This window comes from Triticum urartu, chromosome 7, assembly GCF_003073215.2.
Source record: "Triticum urartu cultivar G1812 chromosome 7, Tu2.1, whole genome shotgun sequence".
NCBI classification, from domain to species: domain Eukaryota; kingdom Viridiplantae; phylum Streptophyta; class Magnoliopsida; order Poales; family Poaceae; genus Triticum; species Triticum urartu.
In genome coordinates, this window is record NC_053028.1 from 189,175,820 (window position 1) to 189,189,163 (window position 13,344).

Sequence of the window (13,344 nt, forward strand, 5' to 3'; positions counted from 1 at the left end):
CGTGCCCATACTGAAGCCACTGAAAGCACAATTTCCCAAAGGCCTCAGAAGCGATCTCGTGTTCTAAATGACCGAGAGCTTCTCGTCGCCCTGCATCAAAAACAAGATAAGCATCATGAGTGGCTCAAGCGTCAGATGCAGAGCCTCTTGGTGGATGTTAATCGCATTCGCAACCTTGCCACCAAGAATGCATTTGTCACTCATGAAACCTGTCGGCGGTCGTGGAAGAGTCTGACTTTGCTGAGCTCTGAAGATGATCTTCAACAGGATGGCTTCACGGAGAGATTCAAGTTTGATTCTACTCCTCCCCGGAATGCTCACTTGCGTCGGACTCCCTCACTCGAAGACTCTGACTACTCATCCTCAGCGGCAACTATCAATGCTAGAGTCATTGATGACGAAGATGATGCTACTTCACCAACTACAACGTCGTTGCGTATCGACATTGCCCCAAGTTCTTCTGCACCACCAGACCTCAATGACGACCCTGCTGCGCCTACTCCTCATGGGAGTGAGTAGGAGCTCTATGTCTTCAAACCTTTTTGGTCCTCACTGACAAAAGGGGGAGAAACATATGAGTTGATAGTCTTCAAGCGGGTCCATAAGGGTGGTTGCTATAGTTTTGCCAAGTGCTTACAACTCTCGCTTTCGATACATTTGGTTCTTTTGAGTTGTAACACTTAAACTTGATGGTCGTCTGCTACCTTTTCTATCAACTATGTGATGCGATAATAAATTCCGCATGTGCGACGATAAATTCCGCACGAAGTCATTTTGCAGACGTCCATTTATCATTATGCATGTCATTATATGCTTTATATATTTTCATGCATGATGAATTGTCTTCATAAGTTGAAGAGGATCTCCACAAGTACAACCTTCCATGTGCATGTGCATTCAAACGCAAAATACTTATATATGCACATCTTCAGGGGAGCCTTTTGCTACTTATGAAGACAATACTTTAATCCTTTACAATTTCACATACTTTTATCCCCGTTGAAAAATTCAACCAGTTTGTCATCAATCACCAAAAAGGGGGGGATTGTAAGTGCATCTAGTGCCACCCCTATTTGGTTTTGGAGTATTGACGACAAACCTGGTTGAGGGACTAATGTGTTTGTGAGAATTGCAGGATAACACAGGTAGTAGTCCCTCATTGATTCGGTTTACCTACCGGAGATGACCCCTAAAAATGTGTGAAGACATTGAAGACAATGGTGGTTTGTGAAGAGTTTCACATTGAAGACTATGACATGAGAAGACATCGTATGAAGACTATGGATTGCGAAGACATGGTTGTTTCGTAGTTTCCTTTTCTTCTTTGTTGAGTCATAGGAACCACCGTACTGTTAAGAGGGGTCTAAGTGAACAAAGTCAGAGTGACTGAAGTGATGCTCAACCAAATCTTATGTCTTCGAGCGAAGACAATGATAGCAAATCTTATCCAGAGCTGGATAAGTCCTCTTTACTTGTAGCCCAAGTCAAGCTGTCGTGTGTGTTTGAAATCTGACAGTTAGACACGTGTCAGCTCCTTAGTGACCCAGAGTCATTTTGGACAAATCAGGTCGGGTTGCCTAGTGGCTATAAATAGCCCACCCCCTACACCATAAATTGGTGAGTGCTCAGAGTTAGTGCATGGCTTTTGTCGTTTGAGAGCAACCCACCTCGAAGCCTTTGAGAGAGAAATCCTTGCGAGGACAAAGCCGTAAACACCCAGAGCCAAAGAGAGTTAGGCATCACTGAAGTCCTTTTGTCTGCGTGATCTAAAGACTTGTTACACTTGAGGATTGTCAATCCTCCAGCCAGTTAGGCGTCGCATTCTGAGCATCCAAGACATTGTGGATCGCCGGTGAACGAAGTCTATGAAGGTTTGGAAGTCTACCTTGAAACTTACCATAGTGATTGGACGAGGACTGTGTGTCCTTAGCTCAAGGGGAATAAGGTGAAGACGCGGTCTTCTGAGTTGAATCTCAGCCTCCCTAACCAGACATACAGTTGTCAAAGCAACTGGAACTGGTCCAACAAATACCTGTCCTCACCATGCAACTCGTTCTATCCTTGCCTCTCTCTTTACTTATAGTTTGTCTTCGTGAAGTCATTGCTGCTTGCATGATATGATTGACTTCACTATGTGAAGATTGTTGTTGATTGGTTTCATACTTTCTTCCATCTTGATCCATACTACCTAGTTGCTGATAGTCTTCGTGCTTTCACTTCATTGCTTACTTGACTATGGCATGTCTAGTGTAGTATACCTTCCGCTGCATATCAATAGGTTCATTTCTACTCTTTGTCTTCAAAGCCCCTGTGTTTTGAAGACTTTCATAAAAATTGCCTATTCACCCCCCCCCCCTCTAGTCGATAACTAGAACTTTCACAAGTGTTGCATTGGATTAAAGAAGCTTGGCGGAAAGATCATCTCTAACTTGCAGATCAACTTCGGCACCAACTGTTCCATTTCTTCTAGGAGGCTAGGCAATAGTTCTTTCGCACAAAGAACACGGAATAAATAGCTCATCTCTGCCAGTACTAGCCATTCATCCTCAGGGATGAAGCCACGCAACATCACCGGCATTATCCACTCAATCCATATGTGCCAATCATGACTTTTTAGACCAAATATTTTCAATTTTTCAAGACTCGCACCCCTCTTTAGATTTGCTGCATACCCATCGGGGAACATCAACTGCATTTTGTAACATCCCAAATTTTCAATTTGGAATGTTATACATTAGATCATCAATGCATACCATATTTTATTTTGCATTTTGGTTGATCCTACAAATTCTACGCAACTCAATGACCCACGGAGAGAGTTGGGGATTTCGTTATTTTCATATTTGAGTTTTCTCAAATTTTGAGAATAGGATCATTTGATTTTATTTATTTTATCATCAATTATTTCTATTACAAAAATATGAGAGAGGGAATAAAATGACTTTCCCAAAATAAAGAAATATTGAGGATTTAATAATAAAATCAAATAAGATTTTATTTCGGAGTTTTTCGGCGTTCTATTTGAATTTAGGAAAAATGTGCGTTTTTCAAAATTGCATTTAGGTCCCAAATAAATGTTCACCTTGTGTGGCTTGATTTTAGAAGCCCGTGAAAATTTATTTCGGAATTTTTGGAGTCTGTTTAGTATTTCTTTTTTTTTCTGCGCGTAATTATTTAAAAAAAATAAGCGCGCACCGACCTAACCGGGCCATGTCCGCCTAGGACTCTCGGCCCAGCAGGCTTTATAACCGGGGCAGCCCACCCGGGGCAAACCCTAGCCGCCCTAGCCCCAAGCCGCCGCCGCCGCGACGCCGCCGCTGCGCCGCCCCGCCGCCGCCGCCGCACGCTCGCCGAGGTTCGCCACCGCCTCGAAATTCGTGCTGGTTTTTTTTTGGAAAAACCGTTCAGTTTTTCTGTCGGTTTTTTTTAGTTTCGGTTTTTTTAAAAATAGATCGGTTTTCCGGTTTATTTAAATAGTGAGCGTTCGTCCGTTCATTCGTTCTAACGAACGTTCGCCATTTTTCTTTTTCTCAGATTAAATCCGCGATTTTTCTGATCGCGATTCCTGATCCGATTTTCGTTTTAGTATAACTTCTCGCTCGTTTATCGGAATCAGGCGATTCAAGCACCTAGAGTTTCGTCTCGAAACCCTCTATCCGTTTAACCAACTTAAACAAGATTTTGCTTCTGTAAAATTTTCCTTAGATCCAGATTAGTAGAACGAAGTTGTTTTCTTTCGCCATTTGACTTTCGTTGTTTCGTTCGATTTGATTCTTTTTGCCAACCGGAGTTCTTAAGTTGAACCTTCTGGTTAGATCTCTTATTTGAGTTTTACCTGTGCATTAGATGAGTACTTATTGTATGCTTGTTTGTTTGTCTGTGATAGAATACCCTAAGTGTGCCGCTTGTTACTTCGAATCGCTAGGTTTCCCGGATCATCAGCAAGGCAAGTAACACTTTGATCATACCTTTTCTACTACCCAGTTTATTGCATTAGATCAATCCTCACACATTGCATGGTTAGGATCTAATTAAATTGTGGGATGGGAAGTAGATGAGGTAGTACCTACTACCTGTTTATTATCAAACCATTGGGAGTTACTTCTATGTTTGCTTATTATGCCATGCTATGCTAGTAGACGTGGATTGGGTGAGAGATATCCATGACAGATGTGAGTTTTGTTAATTAATGGTTTATCTAAAGTGGCAACTTAAACACACATCTGGGTGGATTGAGGCACCTGGGTATTCCAGGACTTGCCTGTATTCTTTTGGACCGCCACCCAGGCCCAAAGAGATCATGAGACTATTCATACTAGAAACTTCCGTGTGCAGCCACAAGCTATTATGGGCTCTAGCATAGTTGACTAAGTCGTGCGAACTCTTACGGTGGTAGACTAGCAGATGTAGGGGATGTAGGTGGTACGGTCTACCCGATCGTAAGGTGCTAGCGCTTCTGAAAGACTATGTCTCGGTCATCCGTCTTCTCAAACACCATGTAGTGCGAGAAACCCAACGAAGACGGTCGAGTCTTGTGGGGAAAAGTGCGCAAACCTCTGCAGAGTGTAATAAACTAATCATGGTTAGCCGTGTCCCCGGTTATGGACATCTTGAGTATCTAGTACTTGGATTATCATGTGAATCTCGACATGTTACTCTAAATTAAATTTTGTTGGGTTATGTTTAATGATGATGCTTAATTGGGATTGAGAATGCTGTCAACCATTCTCAATGTTTTACAACTACCATGATAGTTAAATAAATTTTATTCCTTTGAAGTAGGGAAAAATTGGCTTTATGCAAAACTGTAACCATAGAGCTTTCCACCAGCCAAATATGCATATAGTATAACTGTTTCATTCCATTACTCTCTATGTGTTACATTGCCAGCATATTCCATGTGCTGACTCATTTCGGGCTGCAACGTTAATGTTGCAGACTTTTCAGACGATGATTAAGGAGTTTTAGGTCGTGGTTCTATACTCAGTGATGCCGTTGGAGTTGATGGACTCACTTATCTTCCAAGCCTTCCACTGTTATCGATATTAGATGGCCTTAAGCCATATTTATTGTAATAAGTTCTCTTTTGAGACACTCGATGTAATAAGTGTGTGATTGCTACTCTGCTATAAATCCTCCGAGTACTGTGTGGTGTCAGCATTACTGATCCAGGGATGACACCGGAGCACAGAGATCAGACTGTTTGAGGTCTGGTCGCTACAGAGATGGTATCAGAGCACACGCTGACTGTAGGACACGACCACTAAGCTAAAGACCTAGATCACTTTCCATTCTCTTCTCTTCTGACTTCTCATATTTTCTACTCATTTAGGATGGTGGATGCAAGGAACAAGTTCACACAACCGGATGAAGATACACCCTTTGGACGTCACTTGAAGGAAGTCACCAGATACCTGGACATAGGAGTACCAAGCTTCACCGGAACCTACAACGCCACTTTAGCTGAAGAAGAGTGCTGGATGATTCAAGTTCAAGTTCCAGGAAGGACGTTCATGCCAGTCACTGAGCCCATAGAGTTTTCTTTTGATGCACCAACTTGGAGTCTAGGAAAGAGCATGGTAGCTCACATCGCCATGGGACGCATTGGAGAAGTCTACCGCAAGGATCTCAAGGATACTATCTACCAGATTTGTGGGCGCCGAGATGAACAATGGGAGATAGTTAGCACCAAGAAGGATAGATCCATCGCAACTTTTATCCAGGGGTTAAACCAGCACATTCGACGACAGGAGAACCAGATGTGTGCCGACATGATAGATCTGAAGAAGGCTAAGACTAGAATCAAGAAACTGGAGGAAGAACTCAAGGCTACACGTGAAGATTATGAAGAGGAAATTGAAGTATTGGTGGAGAAGAATGACGACCCGATCAAGAAGATTGGAATATTTATGGGAGGCCCTACACCAGTAGAGGAAGACGAAGAACCCAAGGAGATTAGCCCGGAAGACTACATCATCATCGACGACACCGACTCGGATCCAGATAGTAGCAATGATGACTATGTTGATGAAGCTGGAGCAGATATCATGGAGTCTGCAACCGAAGAATATTTCTAGTAGACCACCTCATCAGTAGTAGTAGTCCACCATGTAAATATAGTAGTCCGAGCACTTTTGCGATAGTTAGATCGATTGTATTCCCTTGTTTGATTGAATGAAGTGAATTGTTTGTTTTTGCCTCATGTGCATATGGGTAGTGTTTTCTCTTTAGACCCCCTCTATTCTTACATCTCATCTTTTCTAAAACCCTCAGATGCCTCCGAGACGTGACCCCGGATTTGCCTTTCCACCGGAGCTCACCCAGTTAATCCAGGAGCAGAACACATTGATGCAGTTGCTAGTCCAGAATCAGAATCAGGGGAACAACAACAACAACCCACCACCACCACCACCACCTGTTGACCACTTAGCCCGTTTTCTTAGGCTGAATCCGCCGGTGTTTTCCAGTAGCACCGAGCCGATAGTAGCAGATGATTGGCTCCGCAAGACAGCTAGGGAATTGGCCACAGTAGGATGCACAGATGCGGAGAAGGTGAAGTTTGCCGCACATCAGCTAGAAGGACCCGCAGCATCATGGTGGGAGAATTTCACAGCCACTTTCCCTGTCGACACTATCACATGGGACCAGTTTCAGCAGGCTTTTCGTACTACGCATGTTTCAGCAGGCGCTATGGCCATGAAGAAGCATGAGTTTCGCAACTTGCGCCAAAGAGGACGGACAGTTGGCCAATATGTGGAGGACTTTAGTAAGTTAGCACGTTATGCCCCAGATGACGTCGCTACGGATGCAGCTAAGTAGGAGAAGTTTCTGGAAGGACTGAATGATGAGTTGAGCATGCAGTTCATGGTAGCAACCTTCAAAAACTACCAGGAGTTGGTAGATCGTGCTCTTATGATTAAAGGGAAGCAGCAGCAAATTGAAAATCGCAAGAGGAAGTATGGACAAGGGAAGTACAATTCAGGAGCTCAGCAGAAACCACGTTTTACCCCTAGACCGGGAGGACATTTTCAGCATACCCATGGAGGAGGTAGCTCACACAATCACAATGGCACCAAGAATGGAAATGGCAATGGAGGAAGCAACGGCCAGAATCGCACCAACCCATCAACCCCAGCCAAGAAGGACCTGAGCCAAGTCACTTGCTTTAAGTGTTAGAAGACCGAACATTATGCCAATGAATGTCCTGAAGACCAAAATGGCAATGGAAGTTCTGGGAAGAAGCCGAACCCTTTCAACAGGGGACAGGTGAACCACGTTAGCGTGGAGGAGGTTGAAGCTCAGCCTGATGCAGTAATAGGTAAGTTTTTGGTTAAGTCATTCACTGCACTCATTCTTTTTGATACTGGTGCATCGCATTCATACATCTCATGGGGATTTGTGGATAAGTATAACCTATCAACCCAAGCCCTTAGGTCACCCATGTTAGTAACCTCGCCTGGAGCAGAGTATGTGGCTAGTCTATGGTGTGATCGGTTACCATTAAGGATTGGTAACTATGTTTTTCCCTCAAACCTAATAGTATTGGAATCCCAAGGATTGGATGTGATATTAGGCATGGATTGGTTATCAAAGTATGAAGGGAATATTGAATGTGCTAGTAAGTCAATTTTGCTTACCACCCCAGAAGGGAGAAGGATCAACACTACAAGAAATATGTCAACTTATGACCTTCTGTCAGTGACCCTCGAAGAATTGGTCATAAATTTATGACCATTTTAGACCAATTGGTCAAAAGCTGTTCAGGGGGCTTCAAACCCTAAACCATTGCGACCATTTTGGTCAGAAAGGTCGTAATTTCCTTACACGAAATGGTCACGAAGCAAACAGTGCTAGTCCGCTGCCTTATTTCTAGTTGTTAATGACCAATATAGATGGTCATAGCCTTGTAGATTGTGGTGGGTTGTGATGACTAGGCGCCATCTCATCAGTTTTGCCTATGTGTCGTGTCCATGTGGCAGTTTTTGCCCTAGGTTGTGAAGCAACCTATATTTCTATCATTCCCAAAATTCCCAAAAAAATCTCATAAATTCTTTGGGTCATATCTTCATCAAATATGTAAAAATCCCTCCTTGCCTAGTTCAAAACTAATTCAACAATATTCATTTTCCTATTATGTTCACAACAACACTTTATGAAGGAAGTGCTATTTACATATTCTTGATTGCCCTAGGAATTTTTGGGCACTCTTTCCTATCCAAATCATTACTGCATGACAAAATTCAGCTCCATTTGCCTAGCAATCTTCCTCGGCAAATTTCCAAAGTTTTTGTCCACCTAGAAGCATTGTGAAGGAAGTACCTTTTTTATATCTCTAAATGACATGAAATTTATACAGTTCCTTCATATGCCCAAATTATCACCCTCATCCAAATTGCAGCTCAGTCAAATCATCTATGTGAGCCCAGGTTCAATTTATATTTTATGGCCAAATTGGCACGTTGCAAAGCAAGTGTTATATAGACCCCTCCTATTACCCTCAAACTTTTCGGGCACTCTTACATACCCAAATCATTGCCACATGATAATATTCAGCTCAATTTTCCTAGTAAATCTTTCTTGGGAAATTTCCAAAGTTTCTACCTCGAGAGAAGCTTTGTGGAGTAAGTACTAGCTAGGCTTACCCAAATGATCTGAAAATTTACCAGCGCATGACCATACCTAAGTAACTTACCTACACCAATTTTGAGCTCATTTCATTCATCCAATCTCTCTCACTAGTTTTCCCAAGTTTTTGTCCATGGAAGAGCATTGTGAAGGAAGTACCACTTTGGCATTTCCAAATGGTATCCATTTTCTACAGTGCTTTCCTATGCCCAAATAACCATCCTCCACCAAATGCCAGCTCAATCCATTCATTATTTTGAGCCCAGCTTCAACATTCATATTTTTGTCCAGCGTGGTACTTGGCAAAGCAAGTACCACCTAGGATCCTCCTTTTGATCTAAAAATTTGTGAAGACATTCTCCTTAGTAGATGATCATCCTCAGCCAAAACTCACGCCCATTGGCCATGTGCATTTCCCGTACCGCTAATCAAACACTTGGCTGCTTATTCATGTTTGAGCATCGATCGGTCTCCTCGTGAGAATCTTATGCTGTGATTTTCTTCCTAGCACCTACCTGGGGAGTGCCCAACCCACTAGACATTCCTAGGCCGCCCAGAACACATGGCAACGCCACGGTCACGCGGTGACCACGCGACGAGCATGCGACCTTACGGGCTCTAGAGTTGGGGCCCTCGGCCACCGTCCAAACCTCGATGTCTCTCCATCAAACCATGTATTTCTGATTAAATAGATACTTATTTACCTAGAAATGATTTTTGAAGAAAATAAAGAGCAAACTATGACGCAGCTGCAGTTCAAATTTGACCCGCTTCCAGCTGAATCGACGGGAATTTGTCTTTTTCACCAGAGGTGGATCAAAAAATTTGACACCCAACCATTTTTTCAATTGTGCATTAAATATGGCCTAGTATTTTAGAAAATTGATTTGGTCCAATTTTGCAACAAATATACGGTAGGTCTTTCACAAAAAAAAACTCATTTCAGGCACTCGGAAAATGGAAAATGGTTTTTTCGTCCAAATAAAATGAAATTTCCTTAGGCAACATTGTTTGCCATTCCAATATGCACCCTTGTGCACAATAGGAGATCATTTGAACAAACTATGCCATGAATGTGGGCATAGGATTGATCATTTGGCTTGAAAGCCATGAATCTTCACGCATGATAGCTCATTTCTGATAACACTTTTTTTAAAAGAATTGTCGTATTACAAGTTTATTATTTTTCCTGGTAACTTGGTCATATATAATGACACAATGCGAAGGTTTTCCAATTTTTTTATTTTTTTTGAATTTTTTATGCCCGTTTCAAAGTGCGGTCAAAACGGCGGGAATGACCGTTCCTAGCTAGTGGTTGAATCTTGGAATTCTTTTGGTGTTTCTCTGATTAAATAGATACTTATGTACCTAGAAATGATTTTTGGAAAAAATAAAGAGCAAACTACAAGGCAGCTACAGTTCAAATTTGACCCACTTCCAGCTGAATCGGTGGAAGTTTGTCTTTTTCACCAGAGGTGGATCAAAACTTTTGATACCCAACCATTTGGTCAATTGTGCATTAAATATGTCCTAGTATTTTATAAAATTGATTTGGTCCAATTTTGCAACAATTATTTGGGATGTCCTTCACAAAAAACCCTCCTTTTGGGCACTCGAAAAATGAAAAATGGTTTTTTCGTCCAAAGAAAATGAAAACTTCCTTAGGCAACATTGTTTGCCATTCCAATATGCACCCTTGTGCACAATAGGAGATCATTTGAACAAACTATGCCATGAATGTGGGCATAGGATTGATCATTTGGCTAGAAAGCCATGAATCTTCACGCATGATAGCTCATTTCTGATAACACTTTTTTAAAAGAATTGCCGTATTACAAGTTTATTATTTTTCCTGGTAACTTGGTCATATATAATGACACAATGCGAAGGTTTTCCAATTTTTTGATTTTTTTTGAATTTTTTATGCCCGTTTCAAAATGCGGTCAAAACGGCGGGAATGACCGTTCCTAGCTAGTGGTTGAATCTTGGAATTTTTTTGGTGTTTATATGATTAAATAGATACTTATGTACCTAGAAATGATTTTTGGAAAAAATAAAGAGCAAACTACAAGGCAGCTACAGTTCAAATTTGACCCGCTTCCAACTGAATCGGTGGAAGTTTGTCTTTTTCACCAGAGGTGGATCAAAACTTTTGACACCCAACCATTTGGTCAATTGTGCATTAAATATGTCCTAGTATTTTATAAAATTGATTTGGTCCAATTTTTCAACAATTATTTGGGAGGTCCTTCACAAAAACCCTCCTTTTGGGCACTCGAAAAATGGAAAATGGTTTTTTCATCCAAAGAAAATGAAAACTTCCTTAGGCAACATTGTTTGCCATTCCAATATGCACAATTGTGCACAATAGGAGATCATTTTTTGAATTTTTCATGTGAAAAAGTAGAAAAAAAGAATGCTCAGGGATTTTTTTTGAAACATAAATTGTCTTTTTGATGAGAGGTGAATCAAAAGCATTTTACATTTTAAGATTTGGTCAATTGTACATAAAATGTTGTCTTATAGTTTTGGAAAATGGTGTGGTGCCATTTTGAAAGAAATATTTGGTAGATTCTTCACAAAAAAAGAATTTTGTCACTCCGAAAATAGAAAATGATTTTTCCCCCTAAAAACTCATTTCTCATAACACTTTTTAAAGATGTCTTATTCCAATTCCAAGTTTGTTAGTTTTCCTAGAAAACTAGGTCACATTTGCTGACACAATGAGAATGTTTTTATTTTTTAAAATTCTCATATGATAAAACTGTTTATATGATTCAACATCTTATTTTTAATTGATTAAGACCAATTTAGATGGTCATAACGTGTACTGGGCTCTGATTGGTCCATGAGCATGTCACGCGGATCATGGCTTCAGCGCCGTCGGATGCTCCTCTCCAGATCCAGATCTGACGGCAGCCCTTTCTCCCTCACCCCCCTCTTTGTCTGAAAAAAAGGAAACTCCCTCCCGCACGCAAACCCTAGCGTCGTCTCCCTCTCCAGATCCAGATCCGCCACCCCTCTCCCTCTCCCCTCGCCGCCTCGCCTCCCCTCTCCCTCTCCCCTCGTCGCCTCGCCTCCCCTCGCCGCCACACCGCCCATCGCCTCCCGCACCCCCCCCGCCCGACCTTCTCCCCCCTCCCCTCCCCTCCCCTCCCGTGTCCCCATCCCGTCGAAACCCTAAGCGGCGGCAGCCGCCATGGTGAAGGGACGCATGGGGCAGCGCGTCAGGCTCTACGTCCGGGGCACCATCCTCGGCTTCAAGAGGAGAGCAGCCCCGTTCTTGGCCATGCTCTCGCCGGATCTGGCGATTCATTTCATGGTGAGATTGGGCGGCGCGCTGATGGCGATGTGGGGGTTGATCTACAGGTCGAAGTCGAACCAGTACGAGAGCACGTCGCTGGTGCAGGTCGAGGGGGTGAACACCAAGGAGGACGTGGCGTGGTACGGTGTCGCCGTGACGGAAGAAGCCTCCTCCGCTCTGCTCTGCTCGCCGGTACGGACTTCCCCCAACCCCTTCCTCCCGCCCTGGCCGGCCGGCTGAGGTTCCGATCGGATCCCCTCTCACGCTTCAGGGAGACAGCGCGAGAAGCTCTTCGATCAAGCTTAGCTGTCAAGGATTGATTTATGGATGATTCCTTTGGGAACCTTGTTTAAGTTACAGTCTTGACATAGTAGCTCTTACTCTACCTGTGTGGCAATCATATTGTGTTTGAATGTAGCATAGTATCTGATTATGGTGTTTTTTAGGTATTTATCTTCAGAAAAGGGATGTGTACAGTATTAGTATTTCCAGGAATCTGATTATGACACCCTGCTATCATGCCCCCCTAAAACACATGAATTTGTTTTACCTTTCCCCCTTCGTGGTTACTGGTTTTGGACTTAAGGACACACATGCGTTAGTCGTTAGTATTCACGTTTTATTTCTTTTTGCAGGATAGTTAGTATTCACTTTGCTGTTCTGCTTTATACCTGTGGTTAGTCTACTTACTATTTCTGGACTTGAGGGCACACTTGTGTTCTGTGGTGGTATTTTACTTTTCTGTTTGGTTTTATACTTGTCCATGGTGTATATATGAATGTCCTGAAATCAAATAACCTTCATAGGATAGGAAATTGGTAGTTTAGCTCATATAGATGATCTTATAGTGAACAGCTTCAGTTGTTTGATGCATGTTGCTACCGTTTATCGCTGCATCTATGTTCATTCAGTATTAGTAGCTCCTTGGATCTGTGCCCATGCATTGTATGCTCTTCTTTCCATATATGTACTGCATTTCTATATGGCAATGAGCTTACCCTCTGCTGTCCTGTTTCCATGAGCTTACCCTATGTTCATTCAATATTTGACTGTTTTCAGTCATCTTGCAGTTTCTGGGACGAGCGGGAGCACGAAGTGCTTTGGCTGTTCGGCAACTCCGAGTGACCACAGTACAGGGCAGGTGCCATGGCGGCAGGTACTTGTGTGGTGAGAAGCAACCTCCGGCTGATCATCAGGAAAGGCAGCAAGCATGAGTATTAGTATTTCTGTGACGCTGATGCTCATTGTTGTTGTTGCCCTTTTTAGCTGAAACCCACAAATACAGTTAGAATTTGCCTTGAGATATCTATGTGTGAGTGTCAATACAACTTCTTCAAGGGAATTATCCGGGCCTAACTTATGTGGATGTAGATGCATATTACTACTACTCAATAACCTGTGTTTCAGTAATGCAC